Raw genomic sequence first — 13,631 nt, 5'->3', positions numbered from 1 at the left:
GATCTAAACAACGAACAATTTGTGTACCTCCTCAACCACCGCTGGATTACTTTTGAGCTGTGAAAGAAGCATCACAACGTACCTGAGCTCAACATTTACCGGAACGTTTTCAGATTGTGATGCCAAGGTTTCTTGAGTTCCAGCCTTGCTATTTTCCCAACGAGGACAAACTGGAGCTAGCTGGAAGAGACTGGATCTCCTCCAGGAAAAATAGCAACTGGGCTTTCCCTACTGCTAGGTGATGTGAGATCAAAATCTCCAGCCCCCAAACAAGGCTCTCCCCACTGCAAAGGATCTGGCCGTTCATGCAATGGGAATTTCCTTCTCATTGAGTTTCCAGGTCAATCATTGACTGAGGTCAAGCCAAATCCAGTAGGCTCTAAACAGCTGCTACAGGCTGCGTCCCACCCACCCCTGTCCCTTTTTAAATCCACATCAAGGTCACATATCCATTAGTTTTATCAGAGTATCTTGTGCTCAGATTTACTGCTTTAAAAAAAATAGAGAAGAGTGGCTGAGAAGTAAAGAAAGATATTCAAGCCAGAGCCAAAAGCCACAAATCTAATCGAAATATTACATCCTCTCCTACTCTCTTGGCTTCCCGGAAAGGCAGAAAAACATGGCTCAGTGGTGTTACTTGGAGTTCAAGGATCGGAATGGGACATCTCGCCGCAACCAGATTTAAATATTAAGAGAGTTGGAAGGCACCCTGTAGGTCATCTAGTCCAGTGTTTTTACACCAGTGTGCCACGGCACACTTGTGTGCCGTGGAACATGGTCAGGTGTGCCGCAAGAGGGGAGAAAGAGAAAGAAAGCAAGAGAGAGAGAGAAAAAAAAGCAAGAAAGAGTGAGTGAGAGAGAGAGAGAAATGAAAAAAGAGAAAGAAAGAAAGAGAGAGAGAGAGATAAAGAAAGCAAGAGAGAGAGAAAAAGAAATCAAGCGAGAGAGAGAAAGCAAGAGAGAGCGGGGGAGAGAGAAAGAGAGAGAAAGAAAGCAAGAGAGAAAGAAAGAAAGAGAGAGAGTTTATGTGAGAGAGAAAGAAAGCAAGAGAGAAAGAAAGCAAGAGAGAGAGTTTATGTGAGAGAGAGAGAAAGCAAGGGAGAGCGTGGGGAGAGAGAAAGAGAGAGAAAGAAAGCAAGAGAGAAAGAAAGCAAGAGAGAGAGTTTATGTGAGAGAGAGAGAAAGCAAGAGAGAGTGGGGGGAGAGAGAAAGAGAGAGAAAGAAAGCAAGAGAGAAAGAAAGCAAGCAAGAGAGAGTTTATGTGAGAGAGAAAGAAAGCAAGAGAGAGAGTTTATGTGAGAGAAAGCAAGCAAGCAAGAGAGAGAGTTTATGTGAGAGAGAAAGAAAGCAAGAGAGAAAGAAAGCAAGAGAGAGAGTTTATGTGAGAGAGAAAGAAAGCAAGAGAGAGAGTTTATGTGTGAGAGAGAGAAAGCAAGAGAGAGCGGGGGGAGAGAGAAAGAGAGAGAAAGAAAGCAAGAGAGAAAGAAAGCAAGAGAGAGAGTTTATGTGAGAGAGAAAGAAAGCAAGAGAGAAAGAAAGCAAGAGAGAGAGTTTATGTGAGAGAGAAAGACAGAAAGAGAGAGAGTTTATGTGTGAGAGAGAGAGAAAGCAAGAGAGAGTGGGGGGGAGAGAAAGAGAGAGAAAGAAAGCAAGAGAGAAAGAAAGGAAGAGAGAGAGTTTATGTGAGAGAGAAAGAAAGCAAGAGAGTTTATGTGAGAGAGAAAGAAAGAAAGAGAGAAAGAAAGAAAGAGAGAGAGTTTATGTGAGAGAGAGAAAGCAAGAGAGAGCGGGGGGAGAGAGAAAGAGAGAGAAAGAAAGCAAGAGAGAAAGAAAGGAAGAGAGAGTTTATGTGAGAGAGAAAGAAAGCAAGAGAGAGAGTTTATGTGAGAGAGAAAGAAAGCAAGAGAGAGAGTTCATGTGAGAGAGAAAGAAAGCAAGAGAGAGAGTTTATGTGAGAGAGAAAGAAAGCAAGAGAGAGTTTATGTGAGAGAGAAAGAAAGCAAGAGAGAGAGTTTATGTGAGAGAGACAGAAAGCAAGAGAGAGCGGAGGGAGAGAGAAAGAGAGAGAAAGAAAGCAAGAGAGAAAGAAAGAAAGAGAGAGAGTTTATGTGAGAGAGAGAGAAAGCAAGAGAGAGCGGGGGGAGAGAGAAAGAGAGAGAAAGAAAGCAACAGAGAAAGAAAACAAGAGAGAGAGTTTATGTGAGAGAGAAAGAAAGAAAGAGAGTTTATGTGTGAGAGAGAAAGCAAGAGAGAGCGGGGAAGAGAGAAAGAGAGAGAAAGAAAGCAAGAGAGAGAGTTTATGTGAGAGAGAAAGAAAGCAAGAGAGAGAGTTTATGTGAGAGAGAAAGAAAGAGAGAAAGAAAGAGAGAGAGACAGTTTATGTGTGAGAGAGAGAAAGCCAGAGAGAGCGGGGGGAGAGAGAAAGAGAGAGAAAGAAAGCAAGAGAGAAAGAAAGCAAGAGAGTTTATGTGAGAGAGAGAAAGCAAGAGAGAGCGGGGGGAGAGAGAAAGAGAGAGAAAGAAAGCAAGAGAGAAAGAAAGCAAGAGAGAGAGTTTATGTGAGAGGGAAAGAAAGCAAGAGAGAAAGAAAGAAAGAGAGTTTATGTGAGAGAGAGAGAAAGCAAGAGAGAGCGGGGGGAGAGAGAAAGAAAGCAAGAGAGAAAGAAAGAAAGAGAGAGAGTTTATGTGAGAGAGAGAGAAAGCAAAAGAGAGCGGGGGGAGAGAGAAAGAGAGAGAAAGAAAGCAAGAGAGAAAGAAAGCAAGAGAGAGAGTTTATGTGAGAGAGAAAGAAAGCAAGAGAGAGAGTTTATGTGAGAGAGAAAGAAAGCAAGAGAGAGAGTTTATGTGAGAGAGAAAGAAAGCAAGAGAGAGAGTTTATGTGAGAGAGAAAGAAAGCAAGAGAGAGAGTTTATGTGTGAGAGAAAGAAAGCAAGAGAGTTTATGTGAGAGAGAAAGAAAGCAAGAGAGAAAGAAAGCAAGAGAGAGAGTTTATGTGAGAGAGAAAGAAAGCAAGAGAGAGAGTTTATGTGAGAGAGAAAGAAAGCAAGAGAGAAAGAAAGCAAGAGAGAGAGTTTATGTGAGAGAGAAAGAAAGCAAGAGAGTTTATGTGAGAGAGAAAGCAAGCAAGAGAGTTTATGTGAGAGAGAAAGAAAGCAAGAGAGAAAGAAAGCAAGAGAGAGAGAGTTTATGTGAGAGAGAAAGAAAGCAAGAGAGAGAGTTTATGTGAGAGAGAAAGAAAGCAAGAGAGAAAGAAAGCAAGACAGAGAGTTTATGTGAGAGAGAAAGAAAGCAAGAGAGAGTTTATGTGAGAGAGAAAGAAAGCAAGAGAGAGAGTTTATGTGAGAGAGAAAGAAAGCAAGAGAGAGAGTTTATGTGAGAGAGAAAGAAAGCAATAGAGAAAGAAAGCAAGAGAGAGTTTATGTGAGAGAGAAAGCAAGCAAGAGAGAGTTTATGTGAGAAAGAAAGCAAGAGAGAAAGAAAGCAAGAGAGAGAGTTTATGTGAGAGAGAGAGAAAGCAAGAGAGAGAGTTTATGTGTGAGAGAGAGAAAGCAAGAGAGAGCGGGGGGAGAGAGAAAGAGAGAAAGAAAGCAAGACAGAAAGAAAGAAAGAGAGAGAGTTTATGTGAGAGAGAGAGAAAGCAAGAGAGAGTGGGGGGAAAGAGAAAAAGAGAGAAAGAAAGCAAGAGAGAAAGAAAGAAAGAGAGAGAGTTTATGTGAGAGAGAGAAAGCAAGAGAGAGCGGGGGGAGAGAGAAAGAGAGAGAAAGAAAGCAAGAGAGTTTATGTGAGAGGGAAAGAAAGCAAGAGAGAAAGAAAGCAAGAGAGAGAGTTTATGTGAGAGAGAGAGAAAGCAAGAGAGAGAGTTTATGTGAGAGAGAGAGAAAGCAAGAGAGAGCGGGGGGAGAGAGAAAGAGAGAAAGAAAGCAAGAGAGAAAGAAAGAAATAGAGAGAGTTTATGTGAGAGAGAGAGAAAGCAAGAGAGAGCGGGGGAGAGAGAAAGAGAGAGAAAGAAAGAAAGAGAGAAAGAAAGAAAGAGAGAGAGTTTATGTGAGAGAGAGAGAAAGCAAGAGAGAGCGGGGGGAGAGAGAAAGAGAGAGAAAGAAAGCAAGAGAGAAAGAAAGAAAGAAAGAGAGAGTTTATGTGAGAGAGAGAGAAAGCAAGAGAGAGCGGGGGGAGAGAGAAAGAGAGAAAGAAAGCAAGAGAGAAAGAAAGCAAGAGAGAAAGAAAGCAAGAGAGAGAGTTTATGTGAGAGAGAGAGAAAGCAAGAGAGAGCGGGGGGAGAGAGAAAGAGAGAGAAAGAAAGCAAGAGAGAGAGTTTATGTGAGAGAGAAAGAAAGCAAGAGAGAGAGTTTATGTGAGAGAGAAAGAAAGCAAGAGAGAAAGAAAGCAAGAGAGTTTATGTGAGAGAGAAAGACAGAAAGAGAGAGAGTTTATGGGAGAGAGAAAGAAAGCAAGAGAGAAAGAAAGCAAGAGAGAGAGTTTATGTGAGAGAGAAAGAAAGCAAGAGAGAGAGTTCATGTGAGAGAGAGAGAAAGAGAGAGAGGGAGAGGGAGAAAAAAATAAGAGAGAGAAGGAGAGGGAGAGAGAGAAATGTGAGAAAAAAGGGGAGAAAAAAAGAGAAATGAGAAAATGATTGAGGCAGAGAATGAGAGGAAAGATAGAGAAACAAAAGAGAGAAGTGACTCTTGATTTAAAGCATATGATAAAAAGCACCCAAAGAATAAGAGAGAAAACGCCCCAGCCCTCACCTGTTTTTGGAAATGGTTCAAGAGTGTGTATACACACACACACAAGGGGGGTGGGCAATATGTATAATATGTACTGTCTTAGAGTGTCATTTTGGTTGGTGGTGTGCCCCAGGATTTTGTAAATGTAAAAAATGTGCCGCAGCTCAAAAAAGGTTGAAAATCACTGATCTAGTCCAACCCTCCGCTCAGGCAGGAGACCCTACACCAGTGATGGTGAATATTTTTTCCTTGGGTGCCAAAAAAGTGTGGGCACACAGTATCGCGCGTGCCCAAGTACCCATACCCATAATTCAATGCCTAGGGAGAGTGAAAACAGTTTTTCCCGCCCCTCAGAGGTGCCCTGGAGGCTGGAAATGGCATCTTTCCCAACTTCCGGTGGGCCCAGTAGGCTCGCCTTTTGCCCTCCCCAAGCTCCAAAGGCTTCCTTGGAGCTGGGGAAGGGTAAAAATGCCCTCTCCCATCCTCTTGGAGGTTCTCTGGAAGCCAAAAACACCCTCCCAGTGCCTCTGTGTGAGCCAAAAATCAGCTGGCCAACACACACATGCACGTTGGAGCCAGTGTTGTCTCTAATTTTTTTGGGGGGTGGGCGGAAAAGTATAGTGTCTGAGCGGCAGTCCCTTCGGGACTGGGCAGCACAGAAATAATAATAAAATTTCCCTCTCGGCTTCTGGGCAGGTTTGGAAAACTCTGAGTTGATGATGATTTTTAAGTGAGCAATTGCTCACTGCTCAGCTTAGAGGGAACTATGGTTGGAGCTGAGCTAGGACAACAGCTCGCGTGCCAGCAGATATGGCTCCGCGTGCCACCTGTGTCACCCGTGCCATAGGTTGGCCGTCACTGCCCTACAGCATTTCCAACAAATGGCAGTCCAGTCTCTTCTCTAAAGCTTCCAGTGATGAAGGTCCCACATCTTCTGTTCAATGGGTTGATTGTTCTCACTGTCAGAAAATCCCTCCTTATTTCCAGGTTGAATCTCTCCTTGGTCAGTTTCCATCCATTCTTCCTTGTCTGGCCTTCAGGTGCTTTGGAAAATAGCTTAAACCAACACACCACGGCCATCATACCATGGGCAACCTGGCATGGCTACATTGTCATGGTCATCTTACTGCGGCCGATGTATATTATCCGCCACTGTTCCTTCAACATTATTTCCATACACAAAAATGGAAATAATGTAGAAAAAAACGGGGGCAGATTAACATTTTATCACATTGAGTTTTCCGACATGGATTGTCCTGCGGCGAGCTGGTTCTGGCAAGTTGTCCTAGACCAGTGATGGTGAACCTTTGGCACGGGTGCCACAGGTGGCATGCGGAGCCATATCTGCTGGCACGCGAGCCGTTGCCCAAGCTCAGCTCCAACGTGCATGTGTGTGCCAGCCAGTTGATTTTTGGCTCACACAGAGGCTCTGGGAGGGCGTTTTTGGCTTCCAGAGAACCTCCGGGGTGGGGGTGGGGAATAATAATAATTAATAATAATAATAATTTATTAGATTTGTATGCCACACCTCTCCGAAGACTCGGAGCGGCTCATTCAATTCAATTCAATTTATTAGATTTGTATGCCGCCCCTCTCCGAAGACTCGGGGCAGCTCACAACAATAAAAACAATATTCCAGCGAAAACAAATCTAATATTAGAAAGCACATAAAACCCTATCATATTTAAAAAAGCAAACAACATATACATACCCAAACATAAATATATATATATACAGTGGTCCCTCGATTTTCGCGGGTTTGAACTTCGCGAAACGGCTATACGTACCACGGTTTTTCAAAAATATTAATTAAAAAAATACTTTGCTGTTTTTCCCCCTATACCACGGTTTTTCCCGCCCGATGATGTCATACATCATCGCCAAACTTTCGTCTGCCTTTAATAAATATTTTTTGTAATAAACTTTAATAAATAAACATGGTAAGTAATAATCTAAATGGTTGCTAAGGGAATGAGAAATTGCAGTTTAGGGGTTTAAAGGGTTAAGGGAAGGCTTGTGATACTGTTCATAGCCAAAAATAGTGTATTTACTTCCGCATCTCTACTTCGCGGAAATTCGATTTTCGCGGGTGGTCTCGGAACGCATCCCCCACGAAAATCGAGGGAACACTGTATATATATATATAAAAAAAGCCTGGGGGAAAGGTGTCTCAACTCCCCCATGCCTGGTGGTATAGATGGGTCTTGAGTAATTTACGAAAGACAAGGAGTGTGGGGGCAGTTCTAATCTCCGGGGGGAGTTGATTCCAGAGGGCCGGGGCCACCACAGAGAAGGATCTTCCCCTGGGGCCCTCCAAACGACATTGGTTGTTCGACAGGACCCGGAGAAGGCCAACTCCGTGGGACCTTATCGGTCACTGGGATTCGTGCGGGAGCCGGCGGTTCCGGAGGTACTCTGGTCCAGTGCCATGCAGGGCTTTAAAGGCCATAACCAATACTTTGGTGATTTTACCCTTGTCTGGCTCCAAGGAAGCCTTTGGAGCCTGGAGAGGGCAAAACACAAGCCTCCTGGGCCCACCAGGCTGTTTTTGGCCTCCAGAGGAGTAGGGGAAGCTGTTTTCGCCCTCCACAGGCATTGAATTATGGGTATGGGCACTCGCGCATGCATAATAGTGCATGTGTACGTTCTTTCAGCACCCGAGGATAAAAAGGTTTACCATCGCTGTCCTAGACCCCCCCCCCCCAGATGTGCACAGAGCCGTGGGGCTGGTTAACCCCTTGAAAGTCCTCCCCTGCCTTTTAAGCAATTTATAACACTTCTTGCCCCTTTTAAGTTTTGTTTTCACGCTTGTCTATTTTTTTAATTAATAGAACTCCACTGCCCAGAGATCCTTTGTGGGGGAGATGTGGCATTCATCAATATCATTTTTTTTTTAAAAAAAGAGTGAAGTAAATCAGCTCCCCCTCCCTGGAGATTCGTACTGCCCCCCCCCTCCTCACCTTCCATAAGAGTCTGAAGACTCATTTATGCCACCAGGCCTGGGGCCATTAGATCTTGCCTCCTGCCCAATGAATGTATTGAGAAAATGTGGAGTAAATGGAATGATTGCTTTTTATGGTTTTGGTGTTTTTTTTTAGATTTTTAATTAGTTAATTGGATTCAAGATATTGTATACTGTGTATTTTATATGCAAGCAAGAGAGAGAAAGAAAGAGAGAGAGAGAGAGAACAAGAGAGAGAGCAAGAGAGAGAAAGAAAGAGAGAGAGAGAGAGAGGGAGGGAAGGTGGGAGAGAGAAAGACATAGAGGGAGGTAGGGAGGGAGAGAGAAAGAGCAAAAAAGAGGAAGAGAGAAAGAAAGGGATGGAGGGAGAAAAAAAGAGGGAGAGAAAGAGGGAGAGAGAAATAGAGCGAAAGGAAGAGAGAATTTTTTTGTCCAAACTTTTTTTAGCCGCTCCCCTCCCTTCAATGTGCCCCATGGTTTTGTAAATGTAAAAAATGTGCCGTGGCTAAAAAAAGGTTGAAAACCACTGCTCCAGACTCTACAGATTGAGTTCATGAAGTCTTTCCTGATACGTTTTATACTTAAGACCTTCCACCATTCTTGTAGCCCGTCTTTGGACCCCTTCAATTTTGTCAATATCTTTTTGTAGGTGAGGTCTCCAGAACTGAACACAGTCTTCCAAATGTGGTCTCACCAGCATTCTATATAGCGGGATCATAATCTCCCTCTTCCTGCTTGTTATACCTCTAGTCTGTACCCCATTTGGGTAGGCGCATCGTACTGCTGGCTGCTGCTGAATTTATGGATCACAAGAACACTCAGAGGTTTTTAACATGTATTTCTGCCAAGCCAGCTCACTCCCATCCTATAATTAACAGAGTAGATGCTTGGAACAAACTTCCAGCAGACGCGGTTGGTAAATCCACAGGAACTGAATTTAAACATGCCTGGGATAAACATAGATCCATCCTAAGGCAAAATACAGGAAATACTATAAGGGCAGATTAGATGGACCATGAGGTCTATTTCTGCCGTCAGTCTTCTATGTTTCTATGAGTTATATAAGAAACTTTGTAGATCATCTAGTCCAATCCCTACACACACACACACTCAAGCAGGAGACCCTACACCATTTCTGACAGATGACAGTCCAGTCCAAAGCTCCCACAACTTCCGAAGGCAGCCTCTGTTCTATGGGTTGATTGTTCTCACTGTCAGAAAGTTCCTCCTTATTTCTAGGTTGAATCTCTCCTTGGTCAATTTCCATCCATTATTCCTTATCTGGCCTTTGGGTTCTTTGCAGAATAGCTTGACCCCCTTCCTCCTCTCTGTGGTAGCCCCTCAAATATTGGAAGGTATTATCCTCCTGTCTCCCCTGGTCCTTCTCTTCACTAGATTAGCCTTGCTCCTCCCATTCTTTTTCTCTCTCAAGAAAGACTTGACATTCTCCCTCTTAGGTTTTATCCAGTCCTCTTCCAAAGTATCACCTGCCAATCAGATCATCAACATTCTCTTCCTGGGTTAGTGACTTAATGAGGGCATAGGGCAGCTTACCTCCGAGCTAATGGGTAACTTTTTTGGAATACTTTTGTGAATTCCTTCAGTCTCAACATCCAATCCCCTGATCGCCCTCACTATCTTCCCCTGTGACTCATTTACAGGTGTCTTTATTTGAAAGACTTGCATACAGTAACTGACAACAGCATAACAATCCTGAACATCATACAAAACAATAAGAACAATCCCTCCTAAACAATCAGAATAAAAATTGATTTCAATATATGGTATCTTTGATCAGGACTTCTTAAAATGTTATGCCCAGAACTGGATGAAATCACATTCCATTTTACAATAGCACGAAACTTGAAACTTCAGCCTGATGATGGTGAATGTGATTTCACCGAAACGTCGCATAGACATGCAAAATATTACACAGGGCAAAACCCGAACTCAGAACAATCTACACACACACACACACACACACACACACACACACACACACACACACACATATATATATATATATATATATATATATATGTCACATGTTTAAGCTGAATTTGAAAATTAAGGGAGACTAGGATAGATCTATTTCGGCCTTATTTTGGCCTCATCAGCTAGCCATACCCACTGGGACTTGAACCTGCAACCTTTGCCTTGTAAGGCAGAGAATTATACTCTAGGCTACAGTATCCAATCCCTTCAGCTCTGTACCAGGGAAGGGTTACATTTTGTGTCGAATCACCCTGGTATATTGAAGGAACATCACAGCTCCTTTTTTTTGCCTCTCGGCACACACACACACAGTAAAATACATGATGAATGTTAGAGAGGAGATACTCATAGTAAAATATATCTAAGAAAGAATAGAAGATATAGGAATAGAACATATCCATGAAAGAATAGAAGAAGAGATATAGGAATAGAGGAAAGGTATAGGAGATATAGGAGAGCAATAGGACAGGGGACGGAAGGCACTCTAGTGCACTTGTACTCGCCCCTTACTGACCTCTTAGGAATCTGGATAGGTCAACCGTAGATAATCTAAGGGTAAAGTGTTGGGGGTTTGGGGATGACACTATGGAGTCCAGTAATGAGTTCCACATTTCGACAACTCGGTTACTGAAGTCATATTTTTTACAGTCAAGTTTGGAGCGGTTAATATGCAGAATGCAGAACAATTACAGTATTTTGGTGTATAAGACGCACCTTAATTTTGGGGGAGGAAAATAGGGGGGAAAATCTGCCTACCAGGTATTCATCTGGCTAACGTCCTTAGCCTGGTCAGATTCAGCACGTTATTTTATCCCCTGGTTAGGGCTGGGAAAAAAAATCTTCAGAGGGAGTAGCAATCAAAACAAGCTTGGAAAGACTTAGAGATGGGAAAAACCCCTTCAGAGTAGCAATTAAAAAATCCTGCAAACCAGGACCTCCTTAGGGCTGAAAAAAAAACCTTCTTTGAGGGAGCAGCAATTAAAACAAGCTTGCAAGCCAGGATGTTCATTAGCACCTCATTAAGGCTGGGAAAAAAGTTTTGAAAAAGCTACATTTAAGTATAAGACACACCCAAATCTTCAGTTTTTGGTGTGTGTGTGAAAGGTGCATATTATACTCCGAAAAATACGGTACTTCCCAAAATTTGGAGAATCACCTGTTTACTAGATTTAGGGATAGAGACAGGATGGTGTATGTGTGTATGTGTATATTTATTCTTGTAAACACGCAGTTCCCCTGGGAGAAACAATGTAATTATTTCTGTAATTAATTTGCATCCTTTGATATGTGGATTAGATCTAGGTAACTTATTTGGATGTTTGAGGAAGTTTGCTCATTTGAATTGATTAAGTTGCAGCTTGACTGTCAATTAATTAGTGGAGACACTGATTCTCAGTCCATTGTGGATTCCGTTAATATTTTAAAGAAAGATGGAAACAGTATAAAGGATAGTATATACTGCTCAAAAAATTGAAGGGAACTCTCAAATCACACATCCTAGATCTGAATGAATGAAATATTCTCATTGAATATTTCATTTGCACAACTATTCCGTTTGCACAACAGCAGGTGAAATTGATTGTCAATAAATGTTGCTTCCTAAGTGGACAGTTTGATTTCACAGAAGTTTGATTTACTTCAAGTTATATTCTGTTTTTTAAGTGTTCCCTTTATTTTTTGGAGCAGTGTATATTTGGATATAAAACTTGCTAAAAAAATTAAAAGGCCCAAGCTTTGTGTCATTTTTCCCAAATAAAACTGGCAGGAAGGGCATTAGGGGAATCATCAAATACTCCCTTCTCCTCCCTTCCTTTCCCACTCTGGGGATTTGGCGTTTCCCCCTTGCCAAATAAACAATAAAAGCATTGCCTTCGTCGGCTAGAATTTAAGGAGGGGGAGAGAGTTGCACCAGCCGTAGGGGAGAGGCTATATTTAAACTTAGGGAACATTAGAGAGGAGAACACCCACAATCTGGGTGTTCAGAACAAAACACATTCTGTTCAGCCACAAGAGACCACAAAGACAGCCCCCAGCTAGAAAGCCCAACCCAGTTTCTCAAAGATAACTAGGAACCGTCCATAGGGGGATCCGGCACCTGGCCAGGATTCCTCTGGACCCAGAGCATGAAGCCTAACAGATGTTCTCCAGAGTTTCTGTTAGGCTTTAGAGTAAAGGGCTTACTTAATTTCTTCCGTGACCAGGTTCTTAAGTAGAAAAGTTTGTAAGAAGAAGCCATTTTCCCCATAGGAATCAATGTAAAAGCAAATAATGCGTGCGATTGAGGAAACCACAGGGAGGGTGGAGGCCCTGTTTCCTCCCAGGAGATTCCTACAGAGGCCCCACGGAGGCTTCTCCCCGCCTTTTCCGGCCCTGTTTCCTCCCAGGAGATTCCTAGAGAGGCCCCACGGAGGCTTCTCCCCGCCTTTTCCGGCCCTGTTTCCTCCCAGGAGATTCCTAGAGAGGCCCAACGGAGGCTTCTCCCCGCCTTATCCGGCCCCGTTTCCTCCCAGGAGATTCCTAGAGAGGCCCCACGGAGGCTTCTCCCCACTTTTTCCGGCCCTGTTTCCTCCCAGGAGATTCCTAGAGAGGCCCCACGGAGGCTTCTCCCTGCCTTTTCCGGTCCTGTTTCCTCCCAGGAGATTCCTAGAGAGGCCCCACGGAGGCTTCTCCCCGCCTTTTCCGGCCCTGTTTCCTTCCAGGAGATTCCTAGAGAGGCCCCACGGAGGCTTCTCCCCACCTTTTCCGGCCCTGTTTCCTCCCAGGAGATTCCTAGAGAGGCCCAACGGAGGCTTCTCCCCGCCTTTTCCGGCCCTGTTTCCTCCCCGGAGATTCATAGAGAGGCCCCATGGAGGCTTCTCCCTGCCTTTTCCGGCCCTGTTTCCTCCCAGGAGATTCCTAGAGAGGCCCAACGGAGGCTTCTCCCTGCCTTTTCCGGCCCTGTTTCCTCCCAGGAGATTCCTAGAGAGGCCCCAGGGAGGCTTCTCCCCGCCTTTTCCGGCCCCGTTTCCTCCCAGGAGATTCCTAGAGAGGCCCCACGGAGGCTTCTCCCCACTTTTTCCGGCCCTGTTTCCTCCCAGGAGATTCCTAGAGAGGCCCCACGGAGGCTTCTCCCTGCCTTTTCCGGTCCTGTTTCCTCCCAGGAGATTCCTAGAGAGGCCCCACGGAGGCTTCTCCCCGCCTTTTCCGGCCCTGTTTCCTCCCAGGAGATTCCTAGAGAGGCCCCACGGAGGCTTCTCCCCGCCTTTTCCGGCCATGTTTCCTCCCAGGAGATTCCTAGAGAGGCCCCACGGAGGCTTCTCCCCACCTTTTCCGGCCCTTTTTCAAAGGCCAGACAAGGAATAATGGATGAAAACTGAACAAGGAGAGATTCAACCAGGAAATAAGGAGGAACCTTCTGATAGTGAGAACAATCAACCAATGGAACAGGAGTTGTCCTCGGAAGTTGTGGGAGCTTCATCCCTGGAAGCTTTCAAGAAGAGCCTAGTCTGCCATCTGTCAGAAATAGTGTTGGGTCTCCTGCTTGAGCAGGGGGTTGGACTAGATGACCCACAAGGTCCCTGTTATTTTATCCCCTAATCACTTAGTGTTTCCCTTCCCTTTCCAACCCCTTCCCACCAGCCCAAAAATAGAGGGTGCTGCTTCTCTGATTTTTCTTTTAAAATTAGAATTTGCTTCCTTCTTAAGTGGCAGCCAGCCAAGCAAGCTATCCTCTTGAATTTAAGGAGCCCCCGTTCTGTTGCCCATCAAGTACATCTCAGCCTCAAAAGTTATTCATCTGCTGTGTCACCACGACGGCTCTTTGGCCTCCTTTTCAGGAGCCATAAATGCACATCTGTGGAAGGAAAACGTATCTGAGATCTAAGAACCAGAAGAGGACGGAAGACGGTTTAATCTGAGCCTTGCAACTTGCTTTTAAGATCTATTTTCAATAGCCAGCAAACAGTTGCTAAA

The 13,631-nt window shown here is 44.2% G+C and overlaps 2 protein-coding genes across 4 annotated transcripts in view; both read right to left on the bottom strand.

Annotated features, from left to right (window-relative positions):
• Window positions 1-13,631, bottom strand: part of FRMD8 (FERM domain containing 8) — a 543,310-nt gene that overhangs the window by 215,799 nt on the left and 313,880 nt on the right. The gene's annotated exons all lie outside the window — the stretch shown is intronic.
• Window positions 1-13,631, bottom strand: part of ARHGEF2 (Rho/Rac guanine nucleotide exchange factor 2) — a 292,733-nt gene that overhangs the window by 151,160 nt on the left and 127,942 nt on the right. Inside the window, exon 1 of one of the 3 annotated variants that reach the window (XM_070766664.1) lies at window positions 83-268. The exons of the other annotated variants lie outside the window; for them this stretch is intronic. The gene's annotated coding sequence lies outside the window, so the exon portion shown is untranslated. Of the gene's footprint in view, window positions 1-82; window positions 269-13,631 lie in introns of those variants that run through there. 3 annotated transcript variants of the gene reach the window in all.

The sequence above is a fragment of the Erythrolamprus reginae genome, chromosome 13 (assembly GCF_031021105.1).
Source record: "Erythrolamprus reginae isolate rEryReg1 chromosome 13, rEryReg1.hap1, whole genome shotgun sequence".
Classification (NCBI taxonomy): domain Eukaryota; kingdom Metazoa; phylum Chordata; class Lepidosauria; order Squamata; family Dipsadidae; genus Erythrolamprus; species Erythrolamprus reginae.
Note: the sequence above shows the minus strand (reverse complement) of the source record. Positions and strands in the feature narration are given on the sequence as shown.